General features: G+C 45.1%; 1 long non-coding RNA gene across 1 annotated transcript; it reads left to right on the top strand.

Annotated features, from left to right (window-relative positions):
- Window positions 1-700: 700 nt before the first annotated feature.
- On the top strand, window positions 701-12,942 carry LOC309342441. The gene is made up of 3 exons (XR_014156818.1): window positions 701-872; window positions 3,287-3,434; window positions 12,595-12,942. It is a non-coding gene; the product is annotated as an uncharacterized lncRNA (long non-coding RNA).
- Window positions 12,943-18,249: the final 5,307 nt, after the last annotated feature.

An 18,249-nucleotide genomic window follows, 5' to 3' on the forward strand; every position in this document is an offset into this window, starting at 1 on the left:
CAACTCCCCTCCACCCTTCCATGGTTACCATTATCAATCCTTTTTTCAACAGCCTTCCTTATTTTCTCTAATTTTAAGGAAATAATCCATTTTTACCATAGTTCTTTGTGTATTACAGTGGTACCTCAGGTTACATACGCTTCAGGTTACATACGCTTCAGGTTACACACTCCGCTAACCCAGAAATAGTGCTTCAGGTTAAGAACTTTGCTTCAGGATGAGAACAGAAATCGTGCTCCGGCAGCGCGGCAGCAGCAGCAGGAGGCCCCATTAACTAAAGTGGTGCTTCAGGTTAAGAACAGTTTCAGGTTAATAACGGACCTCCGGAACGAATTAAGTACTTAACTTGAGGTACCACTGTACAAGCATTACTCAAATCCTTCCAAAATTTTTAGTTGTTTGCAGTGTTCTCCTAAGTACCGTATTTTTCCGTGTATAAGACTAGGGTTTTTTTAACCCAAAAATTAGGTTTAAAATTGGGGCTTGTCTTATACATGGGTAGTGCTGAGGAGTGTTTTCTTAATTTGGAGTCCCCCAAAATAAACTGTGGGGTCTTATAGATGGAAAAATACGGTATGTTGTAAGCTTTCCCCATTTCTTCTTAAAGTTCTTCTCTTCTTGGTTTCTGATTTTCCAGGTCAATTTCACCATTTCGGCGCAGTCCATCATCCATTTGTCTCTGGTTGGAACTTTATCGTCTTTCCATCTCTGGGCCAGTAGTAGTCACACTGCTGTCGTCGTATTTGGGAAAACTCTTGAACCTATCACCATTTTGCAGCCTAGCCATCCTTGCAGGCTTGTGCAGAGAGAGCTGTGGAGGGAAACCATGTTTGCCACCTTGAGCAACTTGGAAAAGGGATGGGATAAAAACAGTTGGTAGCTTTATGTACAGAAATAAAGGGTTTTTTTCCCCTTTTCCTTTTACTGTGTACACTCCTAGAACAACAAACACTTATTGTGGTGTAACCAGTTGCTGGAAACCACAGGAGGCCAGAGTCGTTCTTGTACTGGTATGCCCCGCGGAGGACCTTAAGGTCCACAAATAACAACACTTTGGAGGTCCTGAGCCTCAAGGAGGTTAGATTGGTCTCAACCAGGGCCAGGGCCTTTTCAGCACTGGCCCTGACGTGGTGGAACGCTCTGTCACAAGAGACCAGGGCCCTGCGGGACTTGACATCTTGCCACAGGGCCTGCAAGACAGAGCTGTTCCGCCTGGCCTTTGGTTTGGACTCAGTCTGACCTTTATGTTTCCCTCTCCTTATGGTCTTGATTTATCAGCTACTTTAAAATGAGACTGCATTTTAAATTGCATTTTAAATTGGTCCCCCCCTCTCTTTCCCCCCTATGATGTTTTTACTGTGATTTTATTGGTGTTAGTCTCACTGAGCCCGGCTCTGGCCGGGGAGGGCAAGGTACAAATAATAATAATAATAATAATAATAATAATAATAATAATAATAATAATTACTTGAAACTTGCTCCCCCCCCCACTTGAACCTTGCTTGTGGGTTCCCCATGATATCTGGTTAGCCACTGTGAATAAAGGATGCTGGACTAGGTAGGCCGTTGGCCTGATCCAACACTATTTTCTCATCAAAGTTACAGGTAGCGGTGCTTCCAAAAACCAGTTTGCTGATGTTCTGGACATGACAAACAGTTGGCATCATGTTTTCAAGATCTGGCTCCCTGGGAATACGGAGGTGGAAGCACAGCCATCCTAGCGAGTAGCCATCAATAGCCTCTCCTCCTCCATGAATTTGTCCAATCTTCTTTTAAAGGCTTGGTGGCCATCACTGCCTCCTGTGGCAGGGAGTTCCATAGTTTAACTCTGTGCTGCGTGAAGAAGTCTTTCCTTTAATCTGTCCTGGATCTTCCAGACTTCAGATTCATTGGATGTCTGCAAGTTCTAGTCAAAACAAAATAAAAAAATTCCTTCCAGTAGCACCTTAAAGACCAACTGAGTTAGTTCTAGGTATGAGCTTTCGTGTGCATGCACACTTCTTCAGATACCGTTCAGATGCAAGTTCTAGTGTTAGGAGAGAAACTGCTGACAGTTAAGGATAAATAATATTAAGCTAATACTAATACTAAGACCAACAATCTGATTCAGTGTAGGGCAGCTTACAATATGCTTGGGTGTTCTAGAAAACTTTTTGATCTCACTTATGAGTATTGTTTAGATTTTCCCCATCCAAAAACTGCCGAAGTGTATCTGTACAGGAAACAGATGAACAGTGCTCCCAGGGGGTCAAAGGACAGAGAGAAGAGAAGAGAAAGAAAGAAAGAAAGAAAGAAAGAAAGAAAGAAAGAAAGAAAGAAAGAAAGAAAGAAAGAAAATGAATATATACCGGTAATAAATCTCCAGAAAGGGGAAACAATTATTTGCATGACTGTTACATTTTTATTCCTGCCCTTTGCACAATGCACAATAGGAGAACTCATTGCCACATCATCATCATCATCATCATCATCATCAATCTTTATTACGGTCCAGAGACCCAACAAATCGTTACAAAGCAATACACAATTCATACAGCCTACCTCCAGGTTAAACAAGCATTTTGTTCAGAATATAGGGATCATTGGTTCTTGCAACCACCGATAAAAACTTTGCCACTGCTAATGTTCTAGCATTTGTCCGGTCTTCCAATAGGAACCTGACATAGTGAGCCTCTGATTTTCCCGGGAAGGGTACCAGCAAGGGTAATATCAGTTCAGCCCTGGCTTGCTCATATTTTGCACAGTGCCACAAAATATGTTTTATGGAATCGATGTCTTGAGCACACGAGCAAAGTCTGTCCTGGTAGGGAACTCCTCTCAACCTGCCATCCAACACTGCAGAAGGAAAGACGTTTAGTCTGGCTTTGGTGAAAAGCCTTCGATAATTTGGTACTGTCGGGTTTTTAATGTAAGATGTTAACTTAAAGACATGCCCATATTGTACTCCTACTGCCAGCGGACTACAGACTGCGTATGATCGAGATTGCAAGTCACTGTCTGCATTGCCACAAGAAGATGTGAAGACCACTAGAACGGTATTTGAAAGACAAGCAAGAGCTGGGACAAAATGTTGCAGCGCGGAGTGATGCTGTTCAGGCAGCCTGCCGTCTTACAAGATGCTAAATTCCAGTCTCTCTCCCAGGGCAAATCTCAAAGCTGTCCAGCAACCATCAGTGCAGTTTCCCCTGTCCTAAGGCATTTCACAATTAGAAGCAAATCCAGAAATAAGAATGGGGGAGGGGAATAAATAAACAAAACTAAGAAATGCTTCTTCTTTTTTTGGCAGCCACTGGGCAGCATGCTTCAGGTTCTATGGGAAACCTTTCTAGCCAGCCCTGATGGGGCAACTTCTGGAGTTTCCCTTCTCTGATTTCTTGGACGCCGTGATCAAGCCTGGAATGATCCTCAGGAACGTTGAGGAGCCACTGGAAAAGGTAAATGACCCTAGGGAAGGGGAGACGTTCTCTGGGCTGGATTCCATAGGAGGTTCCAAGTCGCCTCATTAGTCATCGCCGGAAGGCCGAACCCCTGGCCTGGCTTCCTGATTGGCCAGACTGACTGATGTGACCCTGTGCTTTTGAGAACACTGAGTTAGCTTTCGTTCGGGATGACCTCGTTGCAATGGCATCATTCTCCGACGCCCAGAATAGATGCGAGTTAAGGCCAGAGGTGAGGTTCTGAACTCGTTGGCCTTAATATGAGACCAAACTGATTTTATGCCAGAGGAGGATTTTTCATTTTCATTAATTTTCAATATAGGAACAAACATGCAATCAGTTACAGCTCCTCACCCGTAACAACCCCAGATACGTCCAGCTGTAATAGCAATAATAAAATAAAACATTAACTCAAGAGCTATTTACAAGCTATTTACAAGAAGAATTTAGAAAGCGTCGTTCCCATGAGTCTTGGTTTGGTTTCGAAGCAAGTTCTTCTTTTGCTACAAATGAAATAAAAGCGGACCACATTTTGCAAAAGTTTTGTAGATTCTTATGTTGTCTTCTTTCTCATAAAATCATAGAAATGTAGAATTGGAAGGGATCCTAAGGGTCATCTAGTCCGACCCCCAGCAGTGCACTTTTTTTGTAGAACCCAGCCCTGTCTTTAGCATATATGCCGCTGGGGTGTAAAGATTTGCCCAGCATCCCCAAATTTAGTTTAGCCCCCAAATTAACTTTTGTTATGCTTGTGTCAGGCACCACGCTTATGCCTTATCTCTTGTTGTGAATGACAAGCGGCGCCATTGAGTCTGACAAGCGCCGCTATTGTGAATGACAAGTATGGTGCATCTTTGGTAAATCGGGTCTTCCCTTAAAGAGGGCACGTAGTGCGGTGAGACCTGGAAACCGACACCCTGTGTTATGGGTGCGTACGATTGGTCAGCTACAATACCCGATTGGTAGGTCCCTCGTAGCTGGGTGGATTTGGCCAATGGGACGCAGTTCTTTATTGTTCTCCTGGGAACTTTGTGGTCCAGTAGAACTGAAGGAGCGTCTTCACCCCCATCAATCTGCCCGGATACTGAGGTCCAGCTCCGAGGGCCTTCTGGCGGTTCCCTCACTTCGAGAAGCCAAGTTACAGGGAACCAAGCAGAGGGCCTTCTCAGTACTGGCACCCACCCTGTGGAACACCCTCCCATCAGATGTCAAAGAGAAAAACAACTACCAGACTTTTAGAAGACATCTGAAGGCAGCCCTGTTTAGGGAAGTTTTTAATGATTAACAGACCACTGTATTTTAATACTTTGTTGGAAGGCGCCCAGAGTGGCTAGGGAAACCCAGCCAGATGGGTGGGGTATTATTATTATTATTATTATTATTATTATTATTATGGCTCGGGTGTCTTGTCATGCAACAGGACACTGGACTTAATAGGTGATTGGGCTGCTCCTGCTAGACTTTTGTTCTTGTGGAAGCCTTCAGTAGACAAGAGATAGAATCCTATAGCTGTAGAGCAGAAGGGATTGTCAAGGGTAATCTAGTCCACCTCCTGCAATGCAGGAATCCCAGCTGAAGAATCCTTGGCAGATGACCACCCAACCTCTGCTTAAAAACTTCCAAGGGATGAGAGTCCACCACCTCTCAAGGGAGTTGATTCCGCTGTTGAACAGCTCTTACCATCAAAAATTATTCCTATTGTCCAGGTATCTAGATCAGCCTTTCTCAACCTGTGGGTCCCCAGATGTTGTTGAACTACAACTCCCATCACCCCTAGCTAGCAAGGCCAGAGCTCAGGGATGATGGGAGTTGCAGTCCAACAACATCTGGGGACCTACAGGTTGAGAACCGCTGATCTAGATAGATAGACCATTCATCTCCCCCAAAATTGCAAAACCACAGTGAAACATCACACATGACAACTTCCCTATGCAGGGCTGCCTTGAGATGTCTTCTGAAAATCAAGTGGTTGTCTATTTCCTTAACATCGGATGGGAGGGTGTTCCACAGATAATAACAATGTATTCTTCTATGTTTCCATTATTATTTTGGGAGGAGGGTTAATAGAGAAAGTCGGTTTAGATCAGCATCAGCAAAAACCTGACGCACAGGACACATTTCTGCACCAACTGTACCAATCTGATTGCAACGAATTTAAACGAGAGGCCGTGATCACAGCCGTGCAACTCAAGCCATAGTCAAAGCCAGCATAACTGTACTTTGTCATCTGTCTAATAAACCACCACAGTTCTGGTGGAATGGAAATCACACACAGTCGAGAAACAGCGCTCTTATCTGCTGTTCAAGATTATTTCCATAAATACTCATTCCTTTTCAGGAGCACAGAAAACTGCAGAGACTTCTCTTGGCTCCCCCCCCCCCCCAAAAAAAACCGCAGACTTAAATGGGAATCCCCACATATAATTGATATGTAAATACTGCAAGCAAATTGCGAGAAATTTCAGAAGCCCACGCCTTTCCTAGGCACTTTTGAAGATAAATCAGATAAAACCAGTATGTACCAAATGTTCTCCCATTTTGATTTTCAGACGAAAAGTCGCCTTTTGTGGTGACGTTGTAAATAACATTTGCTTTTCTTCTGCTCCTGTTTTCTTCTATTGTTTTCTTGATCTGCCGCAGCTGTTTTTTGGCATCGGTTCCCCCCATTTTTGTAATTCCTGTTCCTTCTACCTGGCTGTAGACAACCAGGGAACACATTCACAGGAATGTGTCTTATTGGGTTCTTCTTGTTTTTAATTTGATTATGGATTTTGTGGTTTTATATTTTGATTTTACTCTGTAAACTGCCCTGAGGCCTGCAGGTATAGGGTGGAATATAAACTCAATTAACAACAACAACAACAACAACAACAACAAAGGGGGGTTAGGTCTGGGTTATCAGAAAGACCACATTCCCTCATACGAAAGTGTCTAGGCTGAGAGATATTCAGGGAAGCCCTTTCTCTCTGTTCCACCTCCCTCACAGCCCTGCTTGGTAGTGACATGGGACAGAGCCTTCTCAGTGGCTGCTCCCAGACATTTTCTGCTGAGAGAAGTTAACCTCTCACCTCCTTGATGTCGTTTTGCCAGCAACTGACGACATCCTCGTTCCAACAGGCCTCTGGGAACTGACTGCTTTTAAGGAAAGGGCTGGTGCTGTCATATTTTCATTGTAATTATCTTTATGTTTTAATAGAGCTTATAGATCTCATTTTATGTGTGCGTAAATAAATGCTAAACTGTTTTTTAATGATTGCTCCCTGCCCCCAACCTTTTCCAGCTGTTCCTGTTTTAGCTGTAATCCACCTTGGGTTAACTAATAATAATAAGAATAATTAGATAATAAGAATAATTGCGAGACTCAGAAGCCGGTCGTGGTCAAACACAGAGGGCAAAGGATGCCAATAGAGAGGAAGGTGAAAACTTCTGTGTAACAGTCACATGGGTGATTCCAGTCAATCTGGGAGCGGGAGGACACATAATGAGCATGATGGTATCACAGTGTCCATCATATTTGGCGATGGGGTGACATCACAGAACACAAACAAAATGGCTGGTTTCCCATTGGGGCTTCTGGTCGGCCACTGTGAGAAGACGATGTTGGACTAGATGGGCCATTGGCCTGATCCAGCTGGCTCTTCTAATGTTCTTACTGTGTTTCCACCTGAAATGGTACATACCGTAGAGACCTTTTATGGCTACCCAACAATCCTCTGAATTACCTTTTGAACGCAACATTTGTTGTTGTTTAGTCCTTTAGTCGTGTCCGACTCTTCCTGACCCCCTGGACCAGAGCACACCAGGCACTCCTGTCTTCCCCTTCCTCCCGCAGTTTGGTCAAACTCATGCTAGTAGCTTCGAGAACACTGTCCAACCATCTCATCCTCTGTCATCCCCTTCTCCTTGTGCCCTCCATCTTTCCCAACATCAGGGTCTTTTCCAGAGAGTCTTCTCTTCTCATGAGGTGGTCAAAGTCTTGGAGCCTCAGCTTCAGGATCTGTCCTTCCAGTGAGCACTCAGGGCTGATTTCCTTCAGAATGGAGAGGTTTGATCTTCTTGCAGTCCATGAGACTCTCAAGAGTCTCCTCCAGCACCATATACAATATATTTCTTTACAGCATTGGACGTTCCTTTAACTTCCAGGCATATCCGCAACTGAGCGACCTTTCAGCTTTGGCCCAGCCGCTTCATCAGCTCTGAATCTACTTGTACTTGTCCTCCGCTCGTCCTCAGTAGCATGTTGGACGCCTTCCGACCTGAGGGGCTCATCTTCCAGCGTCATAACTTTTATATGCCTGTTGTCTTTGTCCATGGAGTTTTCTTGGCAGGGATACTGCAGTGGCTTGCCAGTTCCTGCTCCAGGTGGATCATGTTTGGTCAAAACTCTCCACTATGACCTGTCCATCTTGGGTGGCCCTGCACGGCATAGCTCATAGCTTCTCTGAGTTATTCAAGCCCCTTCGCCACAGCAAGGCAGTGATCCATGAAGGAGGAACGCAACATTACTCCATATCTTACCCTAACCTGAACCTCCATAGACCTTGCCACATAACAAGACACCATCCAACCGCCTTAGGGACTCCATTCCAGATTTGTGTAGGGTTTACTCCTTAGCCTTTTTTTTCTCCTGAAGACATCCCACAAGGCAGTGGAAGCTTAGCACCAGAGTCTTCCTTCTCCTAGATGGGCTCCCTTCTCAGGTGGACAAGCCCCACCTGCCCCCCACTTCCCTCTACGGCACGTGCAGAAACTGCCTTCTTTACCATGGGACTCACTCTTGGTCTTGTCCGCTGAATCTTCTGGAGTCTATCTTCACATGCAGGGGAAGTCCCCAACACACTGAGTAGAATGTGTTAGAATTCCTACATAGAAGGAACATTCTTTCACCTCTGGTGGACCTGCCCTAAAGTGAAGGCCTTCTGGGAAATGATATATAATGAGCTGAAAAAGGTATTTAAGTATACCTTCACTAAGAAACCAGAAGCCTTCCTCCTGGGTATTGTCGACCAGAAGGTGTTAAAGAGGGACCGAACATTTTTTATGTATGCAACAACGGCAGCAAGGATACTCATCGCTAAGAACTGGAAAACTCAAGATCTACCCACACTGGAAGAGTGGCAGATGCAGCTGATGGACTATATGCAACTGGCGGAGATGACTGGCAGAATCCGAGACCTGGGAGAAGAAAGGATTGAAGAGGATTGGAAGAAATTTAAGATTTATCTACAAAAATATTGTAATTTGGTTGAATGTTAAGAAGGATGCTTGATCATAAAATAATTGGCCACCACTAAATTAGACCGGAATTTGACGATAATTGAGATTAAGGAAAATATAAACCTTCTGGAGAATTGTTAGACTATTTTTAAATGAGTGGAAATAAGATGGTAAATAAGATGATAATTTGCTTGAAAAAATTATTCAACGATGTAAGTGGGAGCAGGAGACGTGAGGAAGTCCAAAGAAGTTATGAGATTTTGTTATGACATAACTAATGTTGTCTATTATCTGTGCATTTCTTTTATAAAAAAACCTTAATAAATATTTATAATTGAGAATTCCTACATAAGTAGAATGTGTTAGAATTCCTGCTTCATGACTGCAGTCATGGGATTGTTGTCTATTACATGACGGTGCATATTTTGACTTCACAGAGTGGGAATTTGACGGAGACAGGATGTTTGTGGAACTGTTCCGTGAAGTGGAACTATTGTCCTTTGTTCTTTTTCTCTTTGCTGTCTGATGCTAGAGAGAGAGGGAGCCATGTTGCAGTGCTCCGTGTGTGTTTATATGTAAATAAAGTAGATTAGCCAAAATGCTGAGTTGCTGAGGTCTGTCACGTGCATGATGCGCAAACTCTGCGGATCCCTAAGTGTGCCGGTGTCGGTTGGCATCAGTCACTGTAATGTTCGGGCTGAAGAAAGCTTATGAAGCTCCCAAACGATCGACCAGGAGGGAGAGAACATGCCAGTCGGGCATGTGTCTCTGCCTGGGTCCTACTCGAGTGTAGGACGAGCTCCTGACAGAATGTGTGCTTTTATTTAAAGTGCATCTCTGGGTTATTTGTGGGGCATAAGAATTTGTTCATCCCCCCATATAGTCCAGCCCACCACATAGTCTGAGGTACGGTGGACCGGCTCACGACTGAAAAAGGTTGCTGACCCCTGTCCTAGTCTAACACAGGGTCTAAAGTTTTCCAGAGGACAGGACTTTCTGCGGTGGTGGGTAAGGCTGAACGGGCACACCCAGCCATCCAAATAAAATTTCACAGTAATATTTCATCCCTGGCAGCTGATGGGCTGTAATTTTTATGCCCCACTTTCCAGAGGGGAGCAGAAAATTGACAACCTGACAGAAGGCTGGGCAGTTAGCTACAGATTCAGATCTTGGGAGCTGTCTGTGGAGGGAGGGATATTTTTTTTGGGGGGGGGGGTCATTGGAATGATAGCAAAGTGGTGAGCCTGCCTTACCTGCAAGGCCCAACCTGTGGATATTTGCAGATACTTAACAAGAAACCCCTCCCCAATATGTTGTTCTAGGTAGCAATGAACTCATGTCCAAAACCAAATAATAATAATAATACATATTGTCAGGGTTAGATTAGATTACCCTTGGGGTATTTTCAAACTCTACTATTCTGTGACAGATTTTGGTTTCCAGTTTCATTTTCCCATGCTGGGTGGGCCTCCTGGGATCTGAGCATGTTCCCCAAGCCTTGTGCATCTTCTCCTTGCTTTGAGCCCCCCTTGCATTCAGTAGACGCTGACAAGTTTGCAGGCCCATGCGCTAAACCCTGTCTGTGGTGCCTACTCCTATTACCCCAAATGATGAGACAAGAAACCAGAGTATGGGTTCAAATTGGCCACAACTTTATTGAGCTTCAGAAGAGGGAAACTTGGCACAGGCCAGTGGCGTAGCGTGGGGGGTGCGGGGGGGGCCAGCCGCACCGGGTGCAACATCTGGGGGTTAGGGTTAGGGGGCGCAAATCCACGGGTTAGGGGGCGCAAATTACTTGCCTTGCCCCGGGTGCTGACAACCCATGCTACGCCACTGGCACAGGCCTTGGCAGGTAACCCTCTCAGCCCGTCTGGCTGAAGATATGCAGGCAGATGAGGTCCAGTGAGAGGGGAATGCAAAGCGCAAACTTACATAGCATGCCCTTCCACCGACCTCGTCCGGGGAGTTTGACCTACATGCCACTGCTCTAGGACCAGGGACTCCCGGTTTTTGCCCTTTAATGGGCCCTGCACGCGCCGCTGCATGGGGAGGGAGCATGAATGCAACCCCCCCCCCGACTTGATGTTAGAATAAAGGATACCTTGCCAAAGCCTAAAATCGCCAGGCGAGGCCCTAAGGGCCTCGCCACCAAGTCCCACAACTGAAGACCAATCAAACCCTGTAGTCTACTGTTATGTACTGAGTTGAATAGGATCCAAAATGCAGCAGTCTGATTGGTCCTAGAACAATAGGATCCAAAATGCAGCAGTCTGATTGGTCCCAGAACAATAGGATTCAGAATGCAGCAGTCTGATTGGTCCTAGAACAATAGGATTCAGAATGCAGCAGTCTGATTGGTCCTAGAACAATAGGATTCAGAATGCAGCAGTCTGATTGGTCCTAGAACAATAGGATTCAGAATGCAGCAGTCTGATTGGTCCCAGAACAATAGGATTCAGAATGCAGCAGTCTGATTGGTCCTAGAACAATAGGATTCAGAATGCAGCAGTCTGATTGGTCCTAGAACAATAGGATCCAAAATGCAGCAGTCTGATTGGTCCTAGAACAATAGGATTCAGAATGCAGCAGTCTGATTGGTCCTAGAACAATAGGATTCAGAATGCAGCAGTCTGATTGGTCCTAGAACAATAGGATTCAGAATGCAGCAGTCTGATTGGTCCTAGAACAATAGGATTCAGAATGCAGCAGTCTGATTGGTCCTAGAACAATAGGATTCAGAATGCAGCAGTCTGATTGGTCCTAGAACAATGCAGCAATATGATTGGTTGGCAGGAACCACCCAATCATGCTCCAGATGGAAGTGAATCCACAACCTGATTGGCCTACAGGAGAATTCCGGAATTAGCCAATCACGTGCAGCCCATTGTGTAAATAATGTATATAAAGCAGATACTTTGGGGGAACATCCATTCCTCCTCACCACTATGAGCTGAATAAAGAGCATGAAATCCACTCTCGACTCTGAGTATATTTCATCTACCCAGTCCCTAAGGACTTGTCGTAAGTTGTGCAGCCAGAGGTCATTACCCAGTGGGGTCAGGTGCTCTCCATCCTCCCGGAATAGGTCAACCTTATCTGCCCTGATGCTGGGATGTGGGATAGAGAACCCACCAATTTGCCGCATGGTATTGCGCATGGTCCTGTTGATTTTTTCCATAGCATAATTGATGCGAGAGGGATTGGAACCCCCCCTCCAGCTCATGTCCCAAACCAAATAATAATAATAATAATATATATTGTCAGGGTTGGATTAGATTACCCTTGGGGTATCTTCAAACTCTACGATTCTGTGACAGGTTTCAGTTTCCAGTTTCATTTTCCCATGCTGGGCGGGCCTCCTGGGGTCACCCTGAATTCTGAGCATGTTCTCCAACCCTTGTGCATCTTCTCCTGCTTTGAGTCCCCCTTGCATTCAGTAGACGCTGACTAGTTTATTGGGTTATGGGAGCAAATGAAAGAGTCTGAACACAGAGCTCTAAACGAGGGGCAGGGAGCAAGGGGATATGCAGGGAAGTTGGAGAAACGAGGTGGCAGACTGTGAAGCAGACTCGGTGAGCCAGGGCAGGAGGGAGTGGGGTTGGGTGTGGGGAGGAGTGTTGGTGGATGATTCACAGATCATGGCCCAGAGCAGGGTCCCGTGAACGCTGAGCCAAAAAGGCGGAGAAGGATTCAGGAAGAGGGTAATTGGAGCCAATGATGAAATCTAAGCACATCACACAGATTAGTTTCAGTTGCATAATGAATTCCAGTTGAAGAATTTGATCTGCATGGGACTTGGACGCTCTTTTTGCAGAAGAGGGTGTCTGACATTGGAGTGCCTTTCAGGATAAGGCCCATAACTCACCGGGAGAGCAGGCAGGTTGTATGCAGAACACCTCAGGTTCAATCCTGGTCCTATCTCCAATTGTTCTTTTTCAAGCGATCAGGTAGCTGTTGATGGCAAAGCTGAACGACAGCTCTTCAAGGAACACCTTTGAGCTGTGAACCGGCTGCTTTGAGGGGATTTTGAGGGGACTAGTTAAACTATGGAACTCACTCCCACAAGATGTTGTGGTGGCCACCAAACAATGTGAATGGCTTCAAAAGGGGACTGAACCAATTTGTGGAGAACAGGAGCTACTAACTGCCATGAGCCATGACCTTTAAAGCCCTAAACGGCCTCCGCCCAGTATACCTGAAGGAGCGTCTCCACCCCCATCGTTCTACCCGGACACTGAGGTCCAGCACCGAGGGCCTTCTGACAGTTCCCTCACTGCGAGAAGCCAAGTTACAGGGAACAAGGCAGAGGACCTTCTCTGTAGTGGCGCCCGCCCTGTGGAACACCCTCCCACCAGATGTCAAAGAGAAGAACAACTACCAGACTTTTAGAAAACATCTGAAGGCAGCCCTGTTTAGGGAAGCTTTTAATGTTTGATGTATTACAGTATTTTAATATTTTTTTGGAAGCCGCCCAGAGTGGCTGGGGAAGCCCAGCCAGATGGGCAGAGTATAAATAAAAAATTATTATTATTATTATTATTATTATTATTATTATTATTATTATTATTAGGAGTCACCATATTCAGTCATAATATACCCATTGCTGGAAAGGGCAGGATGGGAGAGTCCTGTTGCTCTCAGGCCTACATCGAAGCTGCCTTATACAGAGTCAGACCAATGCTCCACTTAGCTCCGTATTCTCTAGCTCAGAGACTCTACGGCTGAACTTCCCCCGTGGGCATCTTGGAGGATGCTGGACTAGATGATGAGCCACTGACCCTATCTAGCAGGCTCTCCTTACATCCTTACGGAATAAGTAGGTGATGATGTCTTCATTACAGAGGTGCATTCCTGCTGGTTTACTAGAGAGAGAGGGAGGCTTGTTTTGTTTTTCCCTCCTCACATCAGCATCTGAGTCACTCTCTTGACTAAGCCGACTAAACTCTTGCTGGAGACATCTGTTAGCCCTAACAGTCTGAGCAAGCCCATCTCTTCTGGTGCTCTGCAAGTCACAGATAACGAGGAGGAAGCGAAGGGAACTTGACACCAAGGTGGAAATGATGAGCGTTTGGATCCAAGGGGACTGAATAATGCATGAAGGCTAAGCAGATCCCTGCCCTTGATGGATCAGGCCAAGGGTTCATCTGATCCAGTGTCTGGATTCCAGATGTGCTCAGCACAGGTGGCTTGGAGAAACCCACAAGTCCCCCGTCGTTTCACCCAGTGCCTGGTACTTGCAGGTACACAGCCTCTGCTCCTGGAAGCTCCATCTCACCATCCTGCACCCATAAATAGATGATGAAGAAGAAGAGTTTGGATTTGATATCCCTCTTTATCACTACCCGAAGGAGTCTCAAAGTGGCTCACAATCTCCTTTCCCTTCCTCCTCCACAACTGACACTCTGTGGGGTGAGTGGGGCTGAGAGAAGTGTGACTAGCCCAAGGTCACCCAGCAGCTGCATGTGGAGGAGCGCGGAAGCGAACCCGGTTCACCAGATTACGAGTCCACCACTCTTAACCACTACACCACTGTTGGCTCTCATGTATCCTCCATGTATCCTCCATGAATTTTAATCCAGGTCTGCAATGTGATTGAGGCTCCCAATCTGAGTATACAAACCAGCATTAACTGGGGTTTCCCCCCCACCACCCCATGCAACTGTCTTTTTTTATTTAATAAAGTTTATACATTGCTCAATTGTTGTTGTTCTTGTTTTTTTTTTTAAAAAAAACAACAACCCAAAGCGGTTTCCGAAAAAAGTTTTTAAAAATAAAATTATCAATAAGGAATAACAACGGATATTCAAGACTTTCAAAAAGTTAAAATAACAGTAGACTACAAAGAGGTGAAAACTCATGTTCACTTTCTAGACTTCTGGGTAGGTTTGTCTAAATACAAATGTTTTTCGCAGGTAAAGGGACCGAGAGGGCTCTGCCTGCTGAATTAAGGTGGGAGGGGTTCTGCAGCTGAAACTCTGGCAACTCTCACTAACAGAATTTTAATTCAGAGTTCCCAAAGGTGTGTGTGGGGGGGGGATAGCATCAAACAGCCACGGGGACATTTTAAAAAAACCAAAAACTGGGGCTCTCCCTGGTAAATAGCTTATGTAAACATGATTAGGATCTGGTTGTAAGGGAGGTGGCTGGATTGTAGCAGGGCTAAGTAAACCCATTGCATAAACAAAGGCAAAGATCGGATGGGACTCAAATGTTATGAAATGGTTCACAGCTGAGAAGTTAATCATTGTGTGTGTTAAAACAAAATAAAAAAATTCCTTCCAGTAGCACCTTAAAGACCAACTGAGTTAGTTCTAGGTATGAGCTTTCGTGTGCATGCACACTTCTTCAGATACACTGAAACAGAAGTCACCGGACCTTTCTATATAGTGAGAAGGTGGGGAGGGGTATTACTCAGAAGGGTGGTGGGAATGGGTGATTGGCAGATAGCTGCGATGAGCCTGTTGACGACTCTTAACAACTGCAATAGGTCTTACAGGAAAAAGCACGGGGTGAGAAGGTGAAAAATGGCTTTGTCATGTATAATGAGATAAGAATCCAATGTCTTTGTTCAAACCAGGTCTCTCCATAGTTTTAAGTTTGGTGATAAGTTGCAATTCAGCAGCTTCTCTTTCCAGTCTATTTCTGAAATTCCTTTGTAATAGATGTGTGTGTTAATTAGCAAGCCTGAGAGGGTGGCAAAGAAGACTGCAATATGATTCACGTTTACCTAGAAGTCAGTTCCACCAGACTCAGAGGGTCTTAGCTCCTGTTCTGGAGAAACATGCCAGGGTTCACCTCCAAACTCTCTTTGTAGGGTGGGAGGTGGAGATTGAGATGAAGTCTGTTAGCAATAGGGACAGCGAGGGGTCGTTTCTGGAGAAACGGATTTACCCGTTAAGGGCTGTGCCTGGTTTCGAAAGACCTTTCTTCGCCGCAAGCATCTCCTAGGCATTTGTGATGGACTGTAGGCTCGCTTACCATGAGTTAAATCAAAGGTCAGCCGGAAAGGATACGTTCTGTTGCTGCCCCTCCTTCCGTAGAAAAGATGCGGGTTTCCTATATGTCTGAGAGAGGACGTTGCTTCAACAGGCTTTCACCACAGGGAGAAGCAGAGTTTGTTGGCTTACAAGTGTTATGACATAAAGTAACAGGTGATGCAACACGCAAAAGAGGACACTGGAACATGCAGATAAATATCTGTTATGACTATCTTGATCTTATGCATGTTTGCAGGCTGGCAGTGACGTTCCCTGGAGTGTATTGTGGGCAGAATTGTAGGCCAATGCCACAATCCTGTACAACATGTTTCCTTGGAACAATATTTCAGAATAATGTCCAGTGCTGGCCCAAGACCTTTTGCTACCTGAGTCAGTCTCTCTCTCTCTCTCTCTCTCTCTCTCTCTCTCCCTCCCTCCCTCCCTCCCCCCCCCTTCACAATCCATGTACAAAAGCCAATACTATATAGTGGGCATCATCCTCTGTTATGCTCAAGAGACGCTGGCTAGATTAGGGCAAGCCACGTGATATATAAGATGGCACCTCCCCATTGCTGTCTGCCATGCAGCATCTGCCGCCTGAAGCAGCTGCCTCACTCTGCCTAATGGCAGGGCCTTGGGAAGGCCTTGGGCAGAATTTCACAGGAGTCTCTCTATTTCCCATTTTTCCAGGGTTGTCCAGCTCTCCACATTGCTTTGAAAATTAAAGCCCTCATGAAAATTCAGCAGCATTTTAGTGTGAATTCCCCCCTGCATGATCCGAACCCCTGCAATGCAGGAATCTTTTGCCCAACCTGGGGCTCAAACCCACAAACTTGAGATTAAGGGTCTCATGCTTTACTGACTGAGCTATAGAGACCATCTCAATCTTCTACACTGACTGCCAGTACGTTTCTGAGCAAAAGTGTTGGTGCTGATCTATAAAGCCCTAAACGGCCTTGGCCCAGAAGGAGTGTCTCCACCCCCATTGTTCAGCCCGGACACTGAAGTCTAGTGCCAAAGGCCTTTTGACGGTTCCCTCCCTGCAAGAAGTGAGGTTACAGTGAAGCAGGCAGAGGGCCTTCTTGGTAGTGGCACCCGCCCTGTGGAACGCCCTCCCATCAGATGTCAAGGAGATAAACAACTATCTGACTTTTAGAAGACATCTGAAGGCAGCCCTGTTTAGGGAAATCTTTAATCTTTAATGTTTGATGTTTTATTGTGTTTTTATATATGATGTAAGCTGCCCAGAGTAGCTGGGTAAACCCAGTCAGATGGGTAGGGTATGATGATGATGATATTATTATTATTATTATTATTATTATTATTATTATTATTATTATTATTATTTCCTGAACTTAGAAGAACACCCACACCCACCCTATGTTTTCTAGTTAGTTAGTTAGTTAGTTAGTTAGTTAGTTAATTTGCTTTTAAATTGCTTTATTGAAACTATAAAAGAAAAATATGTAACAAAATTATATGTAATAAAGAAATATATATATTTTTAGTAATTATCACATTGTATTAAATTCTTGAAATTCCAATGACTTCCCGCCAACCCCTTATGCCTCTAAACATTGTTTTACCCATCACACCTTTTATTTCGGTCTTCTTATTCATTATATCTCATGTATATTATCTTTTCTAGTACTCATCCAATCTATCACAGGAGTTATTCTAGAGCTGCCACAGACTTCATATTATTACAATATTCCTTAAGATAATTTTTGTACGTACTCCATTTTCTAATAAAGGTTTGTTCCGTATGGTCTCTCAGTTTTTCTGCTAGTTTTGCCAATTCAGCGTACTCCAACAATTTTTTTTGCCAATCCAATGTTGCCGGTACCACCCTTCCAATTAGGGGCTATCAATATTCTCACAGCCACCGTAGCGTAGAGAAATATTTTCCTTATATTTTTTGGTGTATCTGGGCCTGTAATCTCCAGGAGGAAAGCCTCTGGTTGTTTTGTTTTTTTAAAAAACGATATCTGAAACATTCTTTTAAGCTCATTGAAGATTATCTCCCAGAATGCCTTAATTTTCTTGCATGTTCTCTAGTTTAGACAAGCTGTCCCCTAAAGAAAAAAACTCCACGGCTTCTCTTGCAAATGCTTATTGCCCAACTCTTGTTGGTGGCTCGGCGGGTCGGGAACTTGGCAAGCTCCGAAGGGGTGTGCTATTTTACGAGTCAGCAGCCAGTGTGCGTGGAGAGGGCTGTGGGTGGGTGTGTCATGGCCAACACACCCCTTTTCTCTCCGTCTCCGGCAAAGCAAGTTGCTAATCAGAGCCCTTCTCTGATGCTTCTCCTCTGGGGCAAAACCTGCGCAGCCGTTGGCACAGGCTCTCCGCGTTATCTTTATGGGCCTTGACCTTCGGCCGACGTGGAAGTACAGCCCCACCAGCTCTCGCCCCCAAACCCTAATCCTCGCTGTCTCAAATTCCAACTCCATTCCCTGCGGAGCAGATGTTTTGCTTCTTGAGGGGGGATAGGCAACGTTCTGCAAGGGACGGGCTGTGGCTCAGAGGCAAAGCGTCTGCCTTGCTTACAGAAGGTCCTGGGTTCAATCTCACCTCCCCATGGCATCTCCAGGTTGGGCTGGGAGGAACCCCTGCCTGAA

Source organism: Podarcis erhardii (genome assembly GCF_964252035.2).
Source record: "Podarcis erhardii genome assembly, chromosome: 5".
Taxonomy (NCBI): Eukaryota; Metazoa; Chordata; class Lepidosauria; order Squamata; family Lacertidae; genus Podarcis; species Podarcis erhardii.